Raw genomic sequence first — 22,740 nt, 5'->3', positions numbered from 1 at the left:
GCATCACACAGTCCCATGAATGCGGCTCTCCTCATTTGAAAGTTCTGCAGCCACTGCTTGTCATCCCAGATGTGCATCATGATGTGACCCCACCACTCAGTGCTTGTTTCCTGAGCCCAAAAGCAGCATTTCACTGTGGCCAGCACCTCTGTGAATGCCACAAGCAATCTCATGTAGCAAGTATGTGTGGTGAGATCAGTGTTGCATTCCTCTTGCCTTTCTAATTTAAGAAATAACTCCACTCTCACTTGTGATGTGTTGGTCAGAGCGAACAGCATACTGGTCAACAGTTCTGGATCCATTCCTGCAGCCCAAAGAGGTAGAGTGCGCAGCACACAAACTGTTAAAAGATGACATCAAATGCGGACAGAAGCACAGGGATTGCTGGTATGCAAAGCAATGCATCACAGGGCTTTGGTACAGGACCCAGGATGCCCCACGACCCCCTCCGCCTTCCCACAACTCTTAGTGGCAGAAAAGGAAGATATGCTCTGTGGGTTAGCTCCCCAGAGTGCACCGCTCCGAATACTGCTGCAAGTGTGAACACACTATTGCGCAGGCAGCTGACAGGGTGAATACACAACAGTAGTTTCCCTTCAGCACTCTCTGAGCGGCGCTGTAACAGCCAGCAATGTAACTCTGCCAGTGTAGACATACCCTAAGCAACAGTGCTGTATGAAATGAGGAAATAAAAATGGGGTACAGAATCTATAGGTAAACACTGATAAGTTAAAAGTGGTAAATAGTGTTTGTTTTCTTCAGTGTTTTGAGACATAGGGTGGAATTTTTATCTAAGGAAAACTAATGACTATCTATATGCCTCAGGGAGGTTTTCAACTCCTGTTCTCAAATGCTTGTATACAGAAAGTCACTTAGGCTTAAGACTATATATTCTTGTCAAGGAGATCACTTGCTGATTCCTTAAAAGCTAGCAAATTACTGTGCATGAAAGGGCTGCTGATTTTTTTCTCTATTTGCCTCAGTGGTCTGCTTGTGAAAAGTGCTTTCCAAATCTGTGCTTCTTGGGTAGGGTATCAACAATGACAAGCCTTATATCTGGGGCAGATGTACGTGTGTTCCAGATACATAGAGCCATGTTTCATTTGTTGAATGCAGCCCCGATTCTTTTGTTTGCTTCCTCTTCCTAACCTGAGAATATACTGAATTGCTCTCTTTCCTGACTCACATGCACTCATCTACACAAAGCGGCATGATGGTAGATAGTCCAAAAACCGGGGTGTGATAAGTCATCTTATTAAGGAAAAGGTCCAACCTAACCATATATATCATGTAAAAAACTACATTAACAGAACAATCCACTTATAAAGTCAAGTATTGAGTAATTAGGAAATGCCAGAATTAAATTGGCTGATGCAGCCTTAGCTCAAACCCTTGCTTGCATGCTTTCTTTCCCTATATCACAAAAGAAGTTGTGGCAGGGCCAGGAACCCAGGTCTCCTGGATCTCATTCCAATTCCCTTAACATAAGAGAGCAGTATCTTCTTCCTTCTGCCTCCATCCTGTGCATCAAATGAGGCTTGGGTCCATAAGGAGAAATAATTTCACTCTGAACATTCAGTGAGTTGTTACTGATTTATTATTTGTATTATCATAGGGCCTAGGCATTCCCAGTCCCAATCATGCTAGGTACCCCATCATGCTCGGTGCTGTAAAGCTCCGAACAAAAAAAAAAACCAGTCCCTGCCCCAAATTGCTTCCAATCTTAGTATAAAATGAGAGACAACAGATAGACTGACAGGCAAGTACAAGGAAATATGGTCATCATGATGCATGGTAGCGTCAGCAGCTGAACTGTTATCAAGTTTTTTGTAGGCTTTGCAGAAAAGAGTTTTAAGGAAGGTTTTGAAGGAGGATAATGAGTGAGTTTTGCTGATGTTTTCAGGGAGCTTCTCCCAGACATGAGGGACATGTGGGCAATGGAAGCTGGCATCCTGGGAGGACTGGAGGCTGGAGTCGACCTCTCAATAGTGAATGAGAGATGATAGGTAAGGTGGTGATAGGTTGTGAAGGGCCTTGAAAGTGAAGACAAGTGAAAGTGAATATTTAGCATGACAAATTGGCAGAAATTAAAATCTGTTCACGTGTGATTAGCAAAACAGGAAAAAAAGTGCTATGTCTATCAGCTAGTTTATTCACAACTAATAATTCATCAAGTTCCACTTACAAAGGGTTTATTACATTCATCTTCCATATTCTTCATCTGCTTACTGCCTCTGCCATGCCCCAAGACAGGAAGATTTGCATTAATGTCAGCAGGTCAGGGTTGATTTTGAGCCTCTTCTGTCCTCCTGCCTCAATTTGTTAATTAGGGAAGGAAATGTAACAATGGAAGGGCTGATTCTGTAGCTCTACCCAGTGCAGATGCTTTTGCATGTCTTTCAAGGGAACTGGGAATAGGTTGATGAGGAAGGTGTAAGACAGAAAATGTGTCCCATCCTCGCAAAACTGATTCAAAACTCAAAGCCTGCCAGTTCAGAGACTCCAAATCCAGAGTCCAACACTAGAGACAGACAGACTGCCTTTTCTCTAGTATATATACATGGCTATACACCTCTACCCCGATATAACGTGACCCGATATAACATGAATTCTGATATAACGCGGTAAAGCAGCGCTCCGGCGGGGCGGGGCTGCACGCTCCGGCGGATCAAAGCAAGTTTGATATAACACTCTTTCACCTATAATGCGGTAAGATTTTTTGGCTCCCCAGGACAGCGTTATATTGGGGTAGAGGTGTATTTTATTTGACTTAGTAATACTTACTATATCTGTTTTACAGAGTTTGGAGATTATACCTTAGCCTCTGGCTAGGAGACTCAGTGTCATTATGCATGCTGAGACAGTAAACTGTTGAATTTTTGCTGTGCAGGGGTCTCTTCTAATGATGGGTTATTCTTTTCAAAGCAAAGTGCAACAAACAGGTATCTAAAACCACCTTACTGTGCATTTGAGCAGAAAACTATTTCCCACTTTACAGATGTCCTGGTGTTCTCTCTAGTGTTGTGATTTAATCTTGGGATCAGTCTTTAACTCCATCGATTTTCTTCTTTTTCAAAAGAATCTCCCTCTTCCTTGAGCAAAAATAAGGACCCCTCCCCGCACCGAAGTGAAGAAAAATATAGAAAACACTTGCAAGCAGAGTAGTTCTCATCTCAGCAAAAGCCTGAAGACATTGTTGATCACAAGAATCTTGAAACACACTCAGGATTCTTTTAGCAAGTTTGTGTTTCTAAATTAATCAAAGGAGGAAAAACAAAACAAAAAAGAGACAATCATAAGAATAAATAAAACTTCTAGATTCTATAAGTTGCTAAGTAACCAACATGTTTTATTGATTGATTTGTTAGTTTTTATTTATTTTATTTACAAAGTACAATGAGAGGGCACCTATCCAATGCTTTGGGCACCCTAGATGATTTTTGAAAAATACATTAATAAATAAACAGATCTATGAATTCCCCTAGTTCAAAAGACATAACTCAGTGCTAACATAAATATAATTGCATCTGAAGAAGTGAGGTTCTTACCCACGAAAGCTTATGCTCCCAATACTTCTGTTAGTCTTAAAGGTGCCACAGGACCCTCTGTTGCTTTTTATAAATATAGTTGAAATTAATCAAGTCCCCAGAGTCCCCAGCCACCACTCTCCAGCCTCACACAACACTCACCTAATCATGGACAGCAAGGGGGGGAAAAATGGTGAGCTTCATGTGGCACGCACTGAAGCCTTAACAAATTTGGGCTAGTACGGATCTATGAAGCAAGTGAGTTCCAAAGTTCAAGGACCCAAATGGAGAATGCCCTCCCTAGTGCTTGTTTGAGGCCCAGTGTGTCCAGGATGATGTGTATCTGAACCCTCTCTGTTACAGGCTCTGTTGTAGTGAAGTACTTGAGCCTTCTTTTAGACATGAAGTTGAAGTTCCAGTTCCAGTAACATTCCACTGTGTGTAGGTATAGTGCATACTATAACAATTAGCTTTCAGAAATCGACATTTTAATTCGTCATCTCCCCAATATTTAACAACCTGTGGGAATTTCCATTTATCAAGGAGCTACATTATCTCAAACAATACCTCCTCTTTCTTTCCTTCCCAGACACCTAATAGATCCATTGGTGATGTGTCTGCCATTATCCGGTAATTTGGAACTTAGCTGTCTTACTTGCCATGTTTAAAAACAGTTATCAATTCCTTGATTTTTAACAGTTCTGCTCACTGTATTGTTCTTTATCACATAGCATAGCTGGTTAGGTAGGCCTTTCCACCGCTTTTTCATTGCACTTTTCAGCAGTGTATTTAACAACTTTTATAACCTTGGCTCTCGTGGTTTGGTTGTGCCCTTTCAACATGTGCTAATTGTGCACCACCATTTTTTCTCTCTCTTCCAGGGAGAACGCACACAATTTGCATTTCTACATTTGCTGGTCTGTTATAAGCATTTTTGCACATAAGGGATTGGTTTCCTACCACTTTTGCCCAGCAGGGAATGGGCAGCAGGGGATGTTCTATTCATTCCCTTTGAAGCACCTGGCATTGGCCACTGCCAGAAGACAGGATACTGGGCTAGATGGACCTTTGGTATGACCCAGCATGGCCGTTCTTATGCGCTTATTTTGACCACTTGGTAAATCTCTAGCTGATTTCTCTAGCTCCTCTGGTCGCTTTCAGTCCTAAGTGACCAGAGGAGCTAGCGAACAGGAGCGGCTAATGGGAGTGTTGCGAGGGAGTTTACAGGGGGAGCATGAGGGGAGGGGGCTACATACACTTAACAGTCCTTAAACTTTAAACTTAAGCTAAAAAACATCCCCTGATAAAAACAAAATAACAACAAAGGAACCAGCTGCAGGAGTGAAAAGCGAATGCAGGCAGAAGTCCCGCAACAGAGTGAGGGCTACTCAGTTTATTGCACCCAATGTAGCATGTATGATTACCTGCCCTATGGGCAGGTGGTATATGTGTGCATTCAGTGCAAAGAGCTCCTGGCCCTCAGAGACCGCATACGGGCTTTGGAGGCCAGGGTGGCTGAGCTGGAGGAGCTAAGGGAGACCGAGGTACATAAATGAGACTTTCCGTGATACAGTAGAATGGTCCCACCCCCTGTCTGTGACAGCCTCTGTGCTGTTGAGGCAGATGAAAGCCTCAGGGAAGGAGAACATCCAACTAGAGCAGAGGGAAATGATCCCATAGTTGGGACCCTCCTTCCAGATATTGTGGTATCCTCTCGCACTTAGGGTACCTCTCCAGGGGAGGGAACTCCAGTTATTAGGAAGAGACAGATATTCGTAATGGATGATTCGATCATTAGAAACATAGCTGGGTTTGCGATGACCAGGAGAACTGCATGGTGACTTGTCTGCCTGTTGTGAAGATTGCGGATCTCTTGAGACATCTAGATAGGCTTATGTATAGTTCTGAGGAGGAGTTAGGGGTCATGGTACATGGAGGTACCAATGACATAGGGAAGGATCGGAGAGCGGTCCTGGAAGACAAATTTAGGCTAGGTAAGAAATTGAAGTCCAGGAACTCCGTGGTAGCATTCTCTGAAATGCTTCCAGTTCCAAGCGCAGGGCCAGTTAGACAGGCAGAACTGCAGGATCTCAATGCATGGATGAGATGATGGCATAGGGAGGAGGAGTTTAGATTTATTAGGAACTGGGGAAACTTTTGGGAAAGGGGGAGCCTATACAGGAAGGATGGGCTCCACCTAAACGAAAATAGAACCAGATTGCTGGCGCTTAAAATTAAAAAGGTAGTAGAGCAGTTTTTAAACTAAGGGCTGGGGGAAAGCTGACGGGTGCAGAGGAGCATGTGGCTTGGACATCCCTTACGGGAAGATCCCTTAGGGGAGGATCTATAAATGGAGATTCCCTATGTCCTAATAAGGAGAGGATGGAAGATAATAAAATACAGGATCTGTACAGGTAGGATCTGTTTCCTTTGCTTCTTCTCTGATTCCATATCTCTGGAAAAATTCTCCAGTGACTTTCTTTACTGTATGTTTTGTGAGTCTTCTTTTAACATTATTTGTCCAGGAATAGTATGATCATCCTACTTCTCCCTCACCTACTCTTGTATGTCCAGTCCCTGTCTATTTTTTTAATTCCATCCTAAAATCCTCCTTCCCTCTTTTCTCACTCTGTTGATGATCTTGCAAATTTCTTTAAAGGCAAAATTAGCATTATCCAGCAGGAATTCTCCACCTTCTTCCCTTTCTTCTCTGTGCAGTTCAAAAATTCCCTATATTCTATCTGCTCCATTTCCAACCTCCTTGAGTGTACCCTCTACTCCCGGTGATTTGTATTCTTTCTTGGTGCCTTCCACTAAATAAGCCCTCAAAGTAACGAACTACTTCTTTCTTGCCAAGTCTAAGAGCCTCATCTCTATAATCATTCTTAATCTGTGCTCTGGACTGTCCTCTTTTCTTTGGCTTCTGAGACGCTGACCTCATATGGTTCTCTTCCTACCTCACTGACCGTTAATTCATCATTGCTTTTTTTCCCCTTCCTATTTTTGTTGTTGTTTTTTCTCAGTAGACTATCTTTGATCCCTTCTTTTCTCCTTCAATAGCCAACCTGGGTGACTTTATCAGTTCTGTTTACTACCTTTATGTCAAAGACTATCAATTCTAGATCTCTATTTCTCATCTCTTTCTCTGTCCAATCTTTCATCACTGTCTATCTTTTGGATATCTCTTCATGAGTGTCCTACTGCCTCCTAAAATTAACCATGTCTAAAAATGAACTTATCTTCCCATCCACCGTTTCTCCATCTCTGGTGACAACTTCAGTCACTCCAACTTACGGCCTTGGGTGTTGTTTGTGTCCTCCCAGTCCTTTATGCATATCCAGGCTCTTATCAAATCCTGTCACTCTCATGAGTTCATGTCCCTGTTATCTCTCGCATAGTTTTGTAACCTTCTCCTTTTCTCTCATGGCTCCAGCCCATTCAACTGCAATTAAAGTGCTTTACTGGCCAGCCACACCAAGTCACACTTCTTCTCAGAACGCTTCTCTGTCTTCTGTTTCATTCTGCAAGAAATTCAAACTCTTTTCTCCTACTGCTCAGGTTCTTTCCTCATCCTGTCATATGCTGTGCCCTTCCAGGTCCATCTGTCTCCTGGCTTCATTCATCTCCTCTGACCAGGGCCAGCTCCAGGCACCTGCTTAACAAGCGGGTGCTTGGGGCTGCCAAGGGAGAGGGGCAGCACCTGCGGCAATTCGGGGTGGCAGGTCCCTCACTCCCTCTAGGAGTGAAGGACCTGCCGCCGCCAATCGCGGCTTCCTTCCCCCTAGGGTGACCAGACAGTAAATGTGAAAAATCAGGACAGGGGGTGGGGAGTAATAGGAACCTATATAAGAAAAAGACCCAAAAATCGGGACTGTCCCTATAAAATCGGGACATCTGGTCACCCTACTTCCCCCCCCCCCCAATTGCCGCCGCCGGTCGCGATTGCGATCGCGGCTTTTTTTTTTTTTTTTTTGGCTTGGGGCGGCAGAAATGCTGGAGCCAGCCCTGCCTCTGACATCTGACTACTTTTTTTAAAATACTCCTCCCTACATGTGTAACATCTTCTTCCATCCAATGAGCCAATCAATCTTCCTGTCCCTCCTTTAAACCTAGCTTATACCAGGTCACTTTCCATCTCTAATAGCTCAATTTAGATTTCATTATAGGGAGTCCTCGGACTTACGACAGAATTCATTTCTCAGAATTGTGCTGTAAGTCAAAACTACTTTTCCCTTAGGAATCAATGGTATGAAGATGAAGGGGGGATTGGTTCCTGAACCAAGGCTTGATACACTATTTTCACCACAATAACACAGATTTTTGTACTAAATGAATTATAGATGACTAATGTTGCAACATCAATGTATTTACTGTACACTGTATTTTGTAAACACCATTCAAAAAAAATATAAACTCACATATGCTGCTCAGAATGCCGGCAACACAGGCTCAGAAAGCCAGGAAGAATGGCACACATGCTGAGCCTCAGCCAATCACTATTCAAGCTTTCTGATTGGCTCCTGGCCCCAGGCTCAGCCAATCCAAAATAACCAGCAACCCTACCCAGCAACAAGCTATCCTGCTGCCTCGAAGACAATCAGAAGCGACCCCTTCCAGCTCCATACCAGTATAACGCAACCAGGATGTGATTTCAAGCAAACTTCATGCAAATTGAGCATCATAAGGGCGAAACAAGTGTCGTAGGGGCGAAACAGGCAGTCAATTGCAAAGTGTTGTAAGTGGCATCCGACGTAAATCAGGCGTTGTAAGTCCGAGGACTCCCTGTATTATAAAAATATAATTTGGGGATGCACTCTTTGTAACTGATGAGATGCATGACATTTCTATAATGATTCTATCACTTCACACTCATATTACATTGTCTCCTCCATCCCTCTTTTTTTTATTTTATCCAATTTAGATTGTAAGGGCCTAATCCAATGTCACTTGATTTGGGAATCTTTCCATTGGTTACATTCATACTTTGGGGCAGGAACCTTGTCTTTATTCATATCTGTAAAACATCATGCACACAAATGGCACGATGTACATAAATATCATACACTTTTTTTATAACTCCTCACTGGGGTTCTTTCTTTCAAAAATATCCATATTAACAATTTAAAAACTTAATTAAAATTTATTTCAGGAAAATATTTGCAGCTCTGAAGGCCAGATTCACATGTCATGGAAATTAGAATAGTTTTGAGTCTCTTGGAGCAGGGCGGAATCAGAATATTCATTACAAGCCATCCAAGTGGCTTCAGTGGCTACGCAAGCAGTCTCCCTTGTTCTTGTGGTAGATGCTACTAATAAAGAAGGTCTTATGTAAGTGAATACATATACTTGGCACTTCAAACTAATCAAAGTATTTAATAAGCCTTACAACACCTTTGCATCTCAGAAACCTTTGGGGTGCAAGGCATCAGCTGTTCTATAACTACAACCAGATTGAAAGTGAAAATGATTAAAATGATTATTATATATAACTGAAAGTAGCTGGGCAATTCAGATAGGCAGGATGTAATTGCCTTAGTTGGAATTTGGCCAGGGCTCTGGTTTTAACCCATTACTCTTATGAAAAGCAAACCAAGTTGATCCAAAAATCTCTCACAATGAATTGCCAGATACATGTACAGGGATGATAGAAATCATGAAGCACTTATGATTTTCTTCTATTGCCTCAAATGATGGGAACAGGAAAACAGGGAACAGGTCATTTCAGTCTAGGCTATTTTAGGGCTTTCACTTAATTGTTTATTTAACACTAATGCATGGGTAGGCTGTTCTGTAAGCACATACATATGATTTCGTGTGACTTCCTTAATAGAAGTATTGCTATAGTTGGCAACTTGGATTTGAAGTGTAAATCTGCAGTGTGTGTCTGAATGGAAACCAAAGGGGAAGATTTGAAAGTTGGCACAATACCTTAAAATTACTGTGGAAAACATTTCAAAGTCATGTCTTGGGTGGTGGAGAATTCACCATCTGCCACACAGTAGAGGAACTTTTGGTTTCAGAACTAGTATATTCAGACCAGATGATCATAATGGTCCCTTCTGACCTTAAAGTCTATGAGTCTATGTGATCTTCCCTTTACCATTGTACATATCATTTGGGCATTCCACAAAACCAATGTATTTTTACAGTAGACCCCTGATTTACTATCCTGAGGCACTTTATATTGCGAAGCAGATTTCAGTTTGCTTCTGTTTTTCTATCTTTTTTAAAAGAAGTAGCCACATGAAGCACAAAAGCAAAAAGGCACCTATGCTATAGATATATTTATCTTCTCCTTTGATTTTGAAGCTACTACTGCCTCACTGGCCCTTTTTACCTATGATTTTGGTCACAGCTAGGAGGAATTCAAATCTTCTGACTTCCTGCCCTTGCAAACCACCAATATTAATGAATATAAATATTAAAGCAAAGGATGCATCTTTTCCTTTAACTGAAATCTTAGAACTTTTGTTTTGCTCTGTAAAAATCTTTCTGGTTTTTCCTCTCACTGAGTAGCTATGGACTCTGTAATTTAGCCTAATTTGAGGCAGAATAATCTGAAATTTTTCTAAATTGCCTAACTGCCCTGGACAATTCCACTGGACAGAATTTAAGACCTATGTTGGAGGAGGAGAAGGCTTGATAGTTTCTAACTTCAACCATGTGAATCACACTTTTCCTGTATATTATGATTGATATTTATTCATTGGGATTTTCATTCTCACATCACTCGAGCACTGGCAAGATTTTGCTCAAATCTTTCAGATTCATTTATGCCCAAGACCAAGAATTGGAAATATCTCAGAATGACGAATTTTTTTGGAGTTATGAGCAATGGGTTTTCAAATGAAAACCCATTGCCTTGCTGCTAAAATGAATAATACTAAATCCATTGGGGATGGTATAAAGTTTCACTGGCACAAATTTGAAATGATCACATTCCTCTTAAGTGGTGGAGCCATGTAGTGAGCTGTGCACATCTTCCTAAACTCAGACAAATTAAAACATTATACATATGGCACTACTGCATACTGGGGCAAAATCTGCCCTCAGTTACCTCCATAACTCTACTGACTTCATTGAGGTTGCATTAAAAAAATTGGCCAAGTTTTACACATGCAACATATTAAAGGAAAGCTATTTTAGAAAAAAAAAGTTGGTTTAAAAGAATTGGTACTACTTTTCATGTATTTCCACCTTTAAAGTTAGATTTTCTTACTGATAACAGCAAGTGGGGCTACCTGATTTTTATCAGGGATTGGACATTAAACTAGCATTAGCACATTAAAAAAAAATGTCCTCACAGAATAATGATGTGGGGCAGATTCTGATACCCTTACTCCAATTTAGTAGTAACTTCCGAAGTACTTCATTAGAACTCCTCAATCAGGATTCTGCTGTTGATGACAGTGTCTTCACCTTCATCCCAACTTCCACTGATTTTAATTGGACTACTTATGGAGTTGTCATCACTGGAAATCCCTCAAGGTCAAGGATGATTGTCTTTCATGGATTGACCATTTTAAGTTATCTGTGGGTCTGCTGATGGCTGATAAGGCCTCTATACTGTAGCCACAGACTCTGCCACATTGCAGACATGCATTTCCGAGCAGGGCAGGTGAACCTGGGGTAGTGGTTCGGGCCATAGCACGCTCTTTCTATTGCTTCCATTTTTCCGTTATATGTAGACATTTGATTCTCAAAGTGCTGAGTTTTCTGCCTTAAGCAAGTCCTCCATTGTTGTTGGTCCTGGGTTATACATTCCCACAAGTTGTTGTCAATGTTGCATTTCCTCATATTAGCCTTGATGACGTCCCTGTACTATTTTTTTCTACCCTCCTCTTGTGCATATCCCTTGGCTGAGTTTAGAGTAAAAGACTTGTTTTGGCAGTGTGAAAGCAGGCATCCGGACGACATGGCGTGCCCTGCAAAGTTGATGATAAATAATCATAGTCTCAATGCTTGTGATATTGGCTGATGTTAATACAGCTATCATCCCATTTATTTAGGAGAATCTTGCATATAAAGCATTGATGATACTATTTCAGCGCTTTAAGATGTCTCCTGCATGTTGTCCACATTTCATCCCCATACAGTAGGGGATAGGGTGACCAGATAGGAACTGTGAAAAAACGGGATGGGGTGGGGGGTAATAGGTGCCTATATAAGAAAAAGTCCCCAAAAACGGGACTGTCCCTTTAAAAACGGGACATCTGGTCACTCTAGGTGGGGATCACAACAGCTTTATACACCATGAGTTTGGTTTTGGTTCTGATGTCGCAATCTTCAGACACCCTCTTTATCAGATGTCCAAAAGCTCAGCTTCCACATTTGAGCCTGCACTGGATTTCTTCATCAATATCAGCTGTTTGTGAGACGTGGCTTCCAAGATATGGGACGCACGCAATCATAGCATCTAAATTCATCTGGGATTTTCTCATGGATCCAGATTTTCAGAACAAGAGTATGTAGCTGTGAGGTGAGTTCTTCTGCTTGTAAATTTCTGCAGGGATTCCATCGACCCCAGATGCCTTGTTATTCTCCATCTTCTTAATAGCTCTCCACACTTCTTCCAGGTTTGGAGGTATTCTGAGTTTGTATCTGGTGTGGGATGAAGGTGAAGACACTGTCATCAACAGCAGAATCCTGATTGAGGAGTTCTAATGAAGTGTTCCTTCCAGCATGTGTTGACAGCTTCCATTTCTTTGATCAACTCCCCTCCATCCTTAGATGTCGGGGGAGGATGGCCCTCAGAGGTATAGGCCATAAATTGTTTTAACGGTGTTAAAGAATCCATGTATATCATAGATTCAGCAAGAAGTTGAAATCTCATTTGATTTATCCAGCCACCATCTGTTCTTCATGTCACATATTCTTTTTTTGGACCTCTGCCTTTGCTTATTGGTGAGATGACTTCTTTTGCACAGAGCTGATGTCATTCTGCAAGACACAAAAGGCCTTATGTTTCTGATTGATCAAGTCTTGTATCTCCTGATGATTTTTATCAAACCAGTCCTGATGTTCTCTGGTAGAGAACCCAAGCATGTCTTCACAGGTACTGAGGATGATAGATTTGAGGGCATCCCAGGTGCTGCTGACAAATTCCGGTTGACTTTCTTTGATATTTATCAATTTTTTGCTGAGGCATTGGCAGAAGGGGTCATGCTTTGTTGGAACCTTGCGGGCCTCTAAGTTAACTTTCTGCCCACATCATTTCCATTGCAGCCGTTGTTTAGGGGCTTGTGTGGTCAAGATCGAGTGCATGAGGTGATGATCAGTCCAGCAGTCATCGTTTCCAGTCATGGCTTGAATAATGAGGACATCTTTGCAATCCTGGGCCTGGACAATGATGTAGTCAATCAGATGCCAGTGCTTGGATCATAGATGTTGCAATGATGTGTTGCATTTGTTTAGCTGGTGGAACAATTCCTTCTGAGCCCCTGTGGTTTCTTATAGGGCTAGTGGGTTCTCACCATCCTACCACTGACCCTAAGAATTACATGTTCAGTGTTTCCACTGGCCAAACTTCCCTGGTGTCTGTAGAGAAGTTGACTAGTGGGTTAATGTAGTATCACAGGGTATTCAAATGGCCATTGTGCTTACCTGAGATGGAGTGATTGCAATGCCTTATTAGCCTTTGTGACAGCTTATAAAACAGTGAAGAGACTGCACTCATGATAGGTGCTAGTAACGTTTTCAGCTTCTGCAGGCTTGAGATCTTTTGAGCTATTGTATTGAGAAGCAGCCTGCAGTTTTGTGGGTGTAATTTGAAATAAGATAATTAAATATCTGAATGTTAGCATTTGCCTTTGCTGTTAATTCCACTTCCAGTTAATTGTACTTGCAAAATTGAAGGTCCCTTTAAAATTATGTCTCTATACATCTACACGCACTTCATTTAATGTGTTCGGAATCTTAGAATGATGTATTTAGGTCATTTAGCCAATCATTGTTAAGTGTTTTCCAGAAAACTTGTTCATTTTGTTTCTGAGCGGTTGATGAATATTTCTGATGGTGTGACTTACACATATGAATTTGTTTGTCATGCTACTGTACATAATGTATGGCAATTTGCTGATTGCAACCAAGGGACTGTGTGTATCAAGCTATTGAAATTCAATGAGGTTATGTTAACTGAAAAATGTGCTGGCAATATGTGGTCTGAGTCAAATGCTATGAAGTCTGAATACTTTTAAAGTGAAAACAGAAGTTTCTCATGTTGAGTGCACTCTTGAAATTAGAGTGCCAACATTTGATGTCATTGTCTGTCTGTGTTTTGACTACTCCTTGTCTTGAAAGAAAATAATAATAAAACCAGATGAATCCTTTCTATTGAGTGCAGTTTCATGAATTACGAAATCATTGTGGAAATTAACCACTGTAATGCAGTTTACACTTCTTCAGAAACAAATTAGTAGTTTCTCATGCAATAATACATATATAGTTGTATATACTCGGCTTATCACCCTTGTAGTGCCGGAGCATCTATGAGGTAGAAATGGTAGTTGGATTTCTGAGATCAGCCAGATAAAATACATATGCAGTCCCCATGCTTTTTGTCAATTCAAATTAACTCATTAAAATATATGACTCAGGGCCGGATGCTCCCCTCAAAGAGCTAGGGCAGCGTAGGAGCTGTTCCCTTATGGACCATATACCAGCTGAGGATCAGCAGAGTGGCGGTCCAGTATATTCCCCTCCCCACCCTGGCGTGCTATGTCCCCTAAACCATGCAGGGTAAAGGTGGTTGATGCTGCCATCTTTGACAATCCCTTCCAACAGGGGAATTCTCTGCTGTCCCTGTTATGCTGCCTGAACAACAGCGAAAGGGCTGGAGTGGAACTGAAAATCTGGCTTTCTAATCACAAACTTTGTTCAGTCAGTGAACATTCTTGGAAGTTTTCATAAATAATGAGCAAAGAGCAATTGTGATTAGATTATGTAGATTGTAAACTTTTCTGGACAGGGACTGTGTGTGTCGAGTTCTTAGCACACTTTGGGCAATATCACACAAACAATCGTAATTATTTGAGAGCTGTGTGAACTGAGTGGCAAAGGCATTGGACTTTAAAACCAATGAGTTTCGCTGCACAGGTTTGTTTCCTTCAACAGGAAGGTACATCTGAAAATTCACAAAATGCCCCCAAACAGAAGAGCCTTCAGCCCTCCTCTTGGGTTATTCCTTTGCCCATCCTTTTTGGACCAGTCTTCCGTCTCATCCTGGAGGACTGTGTTGGAACTGAAATTGCAGGAGCAGGGAGGGACAGCTAAGGGGTTTTGAGGCAAAGTATGCAGAACAGAGTAAGTCTTGAGAGAGCCAGCTTACAGCAAGCTGGGGTGAGTTGTGCGTCACTGGGGAACAGCATGTTCTCTCTCTCTCTCTCTCTCTCTCTGTTTTTTGGGTTCTTGTGTGTTGTCCATCTGAATGCTCAGCAAAAGGGTAGGGTTGCATTGCAGCCTGTCAGCAAGAGTATTTGCCTTTATCTGCTTCTCTGTTTGTATGCCATGAAATAGAACAGCTAAGATCAGGAACAATCAGCTCTTGGGCCAGTATAGGCCTCAATCCAGCAGAGCACTTAAGCACATGCTTAATGTTAAGCACATGTGTCATTAATTCAGCTTTGCTTTGCTTGATCTGAGCCATAGTACATAAGCTATATTTGGCCTGGTGCAGAATGACACAGCTCTGAGGATGGAACACATGAATACATAGGTCTGCTTACTGTTCTTTGGCAACTATTTGTTCCTTTGTTCTCAGATGCAATTTCTTTCTCTTTCTCTTTCTCTGGGTACGTCTACACTTACTTCCTGATTCAGCGGTAGGCAATCGATCTTCTGGGATTGATTTATCGCGTCTTGTCTAGACACCGGAAGTGCTCGCCGTCGACGCCGGTACTCCAGCTCGGCGAGAGGAGTACGCGGCATCGACGGGGGAGCCTGCCTGCCGCGTCTGGACCCACGGTAAGTTCGGACTAAGGTACTTCGAATTCAGCTACGTTATTAACGTAGCTGAATTTGCGTACCTTAGTCCGAAGTGGGGTGTTAGTGTGGACCAGGCCTTTCTTTCAACCTATACTGATGCTATCATTTCTTTTTAAGCTTTAGAAAGTCCTGGGCAGGAAAGAAAAATAACAGGGTGTGTAGAGTTATGGAAACAAGCAAATAGTGCAAACATATGGTTCATCTCACTTTGTCAAATGGAACATCACACCAATAACCTAATTAATCTGATCACACACACCCTAAAATACATCAGAATGTTTAATAAAGAATATTTCCAATGCTTTTGTCATTTCCATTTAAAAAAAAAATTCACTGGAGCCACTTCATAAACCTCCAAGGAGAATACGTAGGTTTTTTGTTTAGGCTGTAGGCTTCACTGCACACTAATCAGAATTGAACATGTTTTTCAGATGTTCAGCATTAGATTTGACCTTTCTACCCATCCAAGTGTTCCTGTGTTTACCATTAGTTTAATCATGTTTCTGAGGGTGAGAATAAGCTTGGCTGCCATAAAGGATGAAATATCATTTTGGGGGGATATTTCCGAATTGGTTTGCTGTCATGTTTAGACTTTTGAGTAGCTGATCACTGAAAATCTTTGATCTGGTACAAAACATGACTGTGACTGTGTTTTTCTTTATGATTTGGAGACAAGGGGATGTGTTTTCAAAGTGGTGCAGAGATTTTTCACCCATATTTCTCTAAATGTTAATGGGGAGTATACATGTAACTCACTCTACAGCATGCTGAAACAAAGCCCAAATGAATAGTGAAAATTTTCTGCTAGAAATGAACTGTCATGCTAACATTTAGGATCTTTTTTCATTATTTCCAGCGAGAACAGAACTTGTAAATTCCTATGAATTATAATGAAAGTTTTGTTCCTAAACTATAATTTAAAATTGCATTGCCTCTTTCTACACACATTTTCCAAATCCTTCTGATTTGCTGGTTGATGATTTGCAGCTGTTTTTTGTTCACTCTTCTCTCTGTCAGTCAGTGGAGAGAGGTTTATTTTTTTTCTTTCTCATTAATCATTTATCATATGCACTTTGAGAAAACCTCTGATATTCTAGATTGGACATACTCCGTAGGAGAAAGTTGGGTACAATGAGATTGGATAACTGTTGCCTTGCACCTTGTGCAATCATTTACACTATGCTATTATGCTAATCTGATAGAGTTTTGCACTTACTTTTCATTGGTGTAAATGACAATACAATATGCAGGACCAGGGTGAATAAGACTCCATGCCTTTGTGTGGTATAAGGTATAGTGAGGATGTAGTTCTGATTTCTTTGTGTTTTATTGTTATAATATTACTTTTCATCAGTACATCTCAAAGCACTTTACAAAGGAGGTCCCTCTCATTACCCCCATTTTAGAGATATGGAAACTGAGGTCCCGAACAGTGAACTGACTTACCCAAGAACACCGAACAGTCAAGACAGGAATAGATCCCAGGTCTCCTGAGTCCTAGTTTAGTGTTATATCTACTAGTCCATTCTGCCTCTGTATGTGAGAGGCCTCTTCATTAGTTAAGTAGTGGCTTGCATGCTGGAATGTGATGTCATCAGTTGTTTCAAGGAATAATACAGGTATTTTTTTTTTTTAGGAAGAAAATGCAAAGGATGAGTAATGTATGCAGACTTTCCATTAGACTTTGCTGTCAAATTTAGAGTTGCCCCCTTGTGCTTCTGCAGTACTGCAAAATCACGAGTGACTTTGTATTGCTCAAAGTCATTATGTTCTGTAAAAGGTGCATCTCCTCTTACTTTATATATCTTACTTTGAAGGTGGTCCACAGGGAGTTTGTTTAGCTTTTGCAACAGGCAAAGATTATTAAAGGGAAAAATACAGAAAACAACCTCTCAGAACCAAAGGACAAAGAAAGAGATGGGGTAAAAAGAGCCAAGAATAATAGCTTTCCCTCTTTCAGCAGTAACAGAAACACAACCCATTCCCAAAGGAAGGCTGTTACTTCAGCAAATTCCCCCTTATGTCCTGCTATGTCCTAGTTCTAAAATGCAGAGCTAAAAATGTATGCCAAAACCTAACCACCAAGAAAAAGGAATGATGCTTCAAGGGGCTGAGTTTTGGAATGGCAAGGGTAGACTTCTCCTCTCCCCCTGGACCTGTCTTAGTTTTGTATTTTAAAAAATATTAGAAATACTTGCCAGAAAAAAATGTCCATATTTGTTTTGCATATTCAGCAACTGTTTCCAGTGTATTAGTACAGCTCCCTTTTTCCCCGAAGACTCAAACTCTGCATGAATAGGTCTTGTGTAATTTATTTCTCTGCCACTTTTCATCTTATACTTAGATTCCATTCTTCTTGGCTGTTTTTTTCATTAATCATTCTACTGGTCTGTGTAGGTGGCTGAACCATGGTAAACAGTGATGCCCTTCACACTTTAATTGCTCCTTCAGAACTCTGTGAACATAGCTGAGATTGCTGCTTCACAGGAATTGTGATTCTTTATAGAGATATCCTTGATGTTTTAAGCAGGCACTTTAAATAGACTCAGCAGCTGTATACGCTGCAAACCGTATGTGGCTTGACTTTATACAGGGCTGGAATTATGTCGCTGTTTGTTGAGATCTGCGTTAAATCGCATTATCTAAACAGGATCAGGTTGGGCCAGTCATTGTGTAAAAACAGCCAGTGGAGTAAGTGGATCCTGACCCCTGCCATGTGATGGAGTTAGTCTCTTGTAACCCTGACCCATGTCATGTGATTAGATCTAGAAAAATAAAGATGATTTGTGTCAGCACTTCTGTGTGTCATATTTTAGGAGCACTTCAGTACTATGAGCCATTCTTTCCTTTCAGTCAATTCTGAACAGATGCCATACTATAATGCTAGGTAGTGTTGTGCTGCTGGAGGGTGCAGTCTTCTGTTCAAGATGCAAGATGGAAGCTCTGACCACATCAAATCGTGAAAGATACCATAGCATTTCTACCAAAAGTAGAGGTTTTAGTCTCAGTGTCTTGGCTAAATTTTAACTTAGAAGAGCTTATGATGCTCTGGAATAGGCTTCCAAGGGAGGTTGTGGAAACCGCATCACTGGAGCTTTTTGAGAACAGGTTACACAAACACCTGTCAGGATGGTCTAGGTTTACCTGGCCTGCCTCAGCACAGGGATCTGGGATCTGATGACTTCTTAGGGTTCTCTCCAGCCCTACATTTCTATGATTCTGTACCTACCTATAATAACCTGCAGGATTAGAACCTGGAACTATGAGGGTTCTTAGGTCACCAATGCTTCTACATCATCATCGGTAGCTCAGGGTGGGTTTCTACTGGAGGACCATGTGAAGCAAGGTATTGCAGGAAGTACAGCCCAGCTTGGCCTGAGTGGCGGCCCCCTATGTCCCACTGGTTGGCTTATTCTGGTATATAAACCAGGAAGCCATCATGGGGAGCTAACTGAGCAATGGCACAGACCGCCTGCTTCCTTCCGCTCCAGGCCTTGCCTTGCTGTGGACCCTGGACTCTGGCTTCTGACCCTGCTTTGTCCCCAGCTCTGCTACGTGGCTGATGTCTGTTACCTTTTACCTGATCTTGACTTTGTGGTATCCTGATCTAGTTCAACCCTGACTCCACTACTTGACTCCCATCTGCAACTTGGTAACTGACCAGTGCACACAGGCTGCCCATGGCACGGCCCTGACAGTACGTAAATTCACTATGGCTATGGTATTGTTCTTCATTTCTTATCCTAAACTGTTGGATTTATTACTCTTGCATGGTGTCAAGTATCAGGGGATAGCCGTGTTAGTCTGTATCTACAAAAACAACAAGGAGTCTGGTGGCACCTTAAAGACTAACAGATTTATTTGGGCATAAGCTTTCGTGGGTAAAAACCTCACTTCTTCGGATGCATAGAGTGAAAGTTACAGAGACAGGCATTATATATTGACACATGGAGAGCAGGGAGTTACTTCCCAAGTGGAGAACCAGTGTTGACAGGGCCAATTCAATCAGGGTGGATGTAGTCCACTCCCAACAATAGATGAGGAGGTGTCAATTCCAGGAGAGGAAAAGCTGCTTCTGTAATGAGCCAGCTACTACCAGTCCCTATTCAAGCCCAGATTAATGATGTTAAATTTGCAAATGAATTTTAGTTCTGCTGTTTCTCTTTGAAGTCTGTTTCTGAAGTTTTTTTGTTCAATGATAGTGACTTCTAAATCTGTAACAGAATGACCAGGGAGATTGAAGTGTTCACTACTGTCTTATGTATGTTACCATTCCTGGTGTCCGATTTGTGTCCATTTATTCTTTTGTGGAGGGACTGTCCGGTTTGGCCAATGTACATGGCAGAGGGGCATTGCTGGCACATGATGGCATATATAACATTAGTGGATGTGCAGGTGAATGAGCCCCTGATGGTGTGGCTGATGTGGTTGGGTCCTTTGATGGTGTCGCCAGAGTAGATATAGGGACAGAGTAGGCAATGAGGTTTGCTACAGGGATTGGTTCCTGGGTTGGTGTTTCTGTGGTGTGGTGTGTAGTTGCTGGTGAGTATTTGCTTCAGGTTGGGGGGTTGTCTGTAAGCAAGGACTGGCCTGCCTCCCAAGGTCTGTGAGAGTGAGGGATCATTTTCCATTATAGGTTGTAGATCGTGGATAATGCGCTGGAGAGGTTGTAGCTGGGGGCTGTATGTGATGGCCAGTGGTGTTCTGTTATTGTCCTTGTTGGGCCTGTCCTGTAGTAGGTGATTTCCGGGTACCCGTCTTGCTCTGTCAATCTGTTTCCTAACTTTCCCAGGTGGGTATTGTAGTTTTACGAATGCTTGATTAAGATCTTGTAGGTGTTTGTCTCTGTCTGAGGGGTTGGAGCAAATTCGGTTGTATCTTAGGGCTTGGCTGTAGACAATGGATCGTATGATGTGTCTTGGATGGAAGCTGGAGGTATGTAGGTACGTATAGCGGTCAGTAGGTTTCCGTTATAGGGTGGTGTTTATGTGACCATCACTTATTTGCACTGTAGTGTCCAGGAAGTGGATCTATTGTGTGGACTGGTCCAGGCTGAGGTTGATGGTGGGGTGGAAATTGTTGAAGTCCAGGTGGAATTCTTCAAGGGCCTCCTTTCCGTGGGTCCATATGATGAAGATGTCATCAACGTAGCGCAAGTAGAGGAGGGGCACTTCCTGGACACTACAGTGCAAATAAGTGATGGTCACATAAACATTTTATTGTATTTAATTCACTGGTTTTCCAATTAAAAAGAAAACTAGGAACAGGTAAAATAATTATCTATCTTTACAATGTGATAGTCTGACTTGAAATGTGTAAATCTGCTATTCTGGTATTGAGTAACTATAAGGGCTCTGTGCCCTCTTCCTCTGCCCACTCAGGTTTCATGTTTTCATTCAGTGATTTGACGGATAAGCACTGGTGCTGTCATCAATCACTCTTATTTATGTAACTCATAATGAACTTCTGAATGTCTGTCTTTCCTCTTGAATCATCATTTGAGACTCTTTATTTATCAAACCTTAACAATCAAAGTGCCCTCTTAAGATCTGTTTCTATGTCCTTATTGAGAACATTGTTTTACTTTTCATCCTCATTTTCCCACCTTTCTCTCAAAAGATCTCATCCAGAAATTGAACAGATAGTGTATGAACAATACACCAACCAAACTTTAGAAATAGGCTGTAACTACTATAACCAAAATATTGCCAGGAATAAATATAATATATCAATAATACAGCAAAGAAATATTTAAGAAAAAAATTACTTTGAATAAAACCCTGATTATAAAACACATTCAATTCTTAATCATTTAAATGTATTCCATTTCTGCAATGAATGAAAACATTTCCAAGTAAGCCTAAGAGAGATCAAAATATAGCTTATCTTTGGAATATCCAAATTCCTAGAGAAATATGACTAGGAAATCATGACTCCACAGATATATCAGATATTTGAAACATTTATTAACTTATTTGTTCAAAAGTAATAGAGACCTTTTTTTTTACTAGAACAGTACTAGAACTTTTTACCTAAATTATTGGTTGTACAGAACAAAAACTGAATGTCAGAAATAGCAAAAGGAGCGTACTATTCAGACGTGCAAAATTGGTACAAGACAGGGATAGAGTCTGACTTGTGTATGGAACATAGCCCTGTGATATGTCAAGGGAACATGAAGATTGAATAGTCATGCATCAAAAAGTTAGGAAACACCAAAGCTGAGGTTCATATACAGCACAGTATTGCTTTGCATACCCTGTGCACAGGTATAAATGACTACACAAGGGGTGATCCATGGGGAATGAGACTGAAGATTTTGATTGATTGGCAGTCACAGAAGAGGTGGGACCACATTTACCCCAAGCAGGTGGAAACACTTCTCACAGCTGCATCTGGAAAATGGAAGGGGTGGAATAAAATCTATATTCTGGTGCCCTTATGATCTTTAATTCACCAAAAATGGTGGTATGCACCTTTTCACTTAAGTGCATAAAAGTGCTCTCTTTATTTTAAGAATTTAATACTTTTTGCTGAACTTTTGAAGACTAAACCATTTTCTTTCCTAAAATTGACAGCTTGCCTCTGGTGTCAGACTTTAACAGTAACACCAAGGAAAAAAAAACACAACAAAAATGAATTGTTCACATGAAGGGCTTAAGTGTGACATGCTCCTCAAAAGGACGGTTTCGTTTTAGTATGGTGCAGGGCTTGCTGGAATACTGAGCTCTGCACAAAGGGTTATTTTCCCCCAACACAGTCAGATGCAGCTGCCTTGATTAGTTTACTTTCAGTGTAGTTCAAGGATCTGTGCCTAAACAGGATTCCTGAATGAAAAAATACATTTCCATCCTTCATGGAAATGCCTTGGATGAAATCCTGCTCCCATTAAACTCCCTGGGAATTTTACTGTTGACTTCAATGGAGTCAGGATTTCATCCATCATGTGAACTTCAAGGGAAAACAGTGTCCCTCTAATACAGAAATATTATTACAATTTTCATTTACCAGACAGGCAGTGCAGAGCTTTGGTGAATAATTTGTGTATGAATTGTTTGTTGTTAAAATTAAACTTGCTCCTGCCAGCATCAATTTCACTGTCTGTGATGCTAATTATTTTGTGATTATTGAGTGCAACCATGAAGAGAGGGGTTTAATTGGAAAAAAAAATTGTTCCACACACTTCTAGTTTTTCTTAATGCTAAAAAGTGTTTTAATAGTCTGACTATGT

At 41.2% G+C, this 22,740-nt stretch overlaps 1 protein-coding gene across 1 annotated transcript in view; it reads left to right on the top strand.

Annotated features, from left to right (window-relative positions):
- Positions 1-22,740, top strand: part of PXDNL (peroxidasin like) — a 295,352-nt gene that overhangs the window by 127,646 nt on the left and 144,966 nt on the right. The gene's annotated exons all lie outside the window — the stretch shown is intronic.

This window comes from Trachemys scripta, chromosome 2, assembly GCF_013100865.1.
Source record: "Trachemys scripta elegans isolate TJP31775 chromosome 2, CAS_Tse_1.0, whole genome shotgun sequence".
NCBI lineage: Eukaryota > Metazoa > Chordata > Testudines > Emydidae > Trachemys > Trachemys scripta.
The sequence above is the reverse complement of the archived record's forward strand: the minus strand, read 5'-3'. Positions and strand labels throughout refer to the sequence as shown.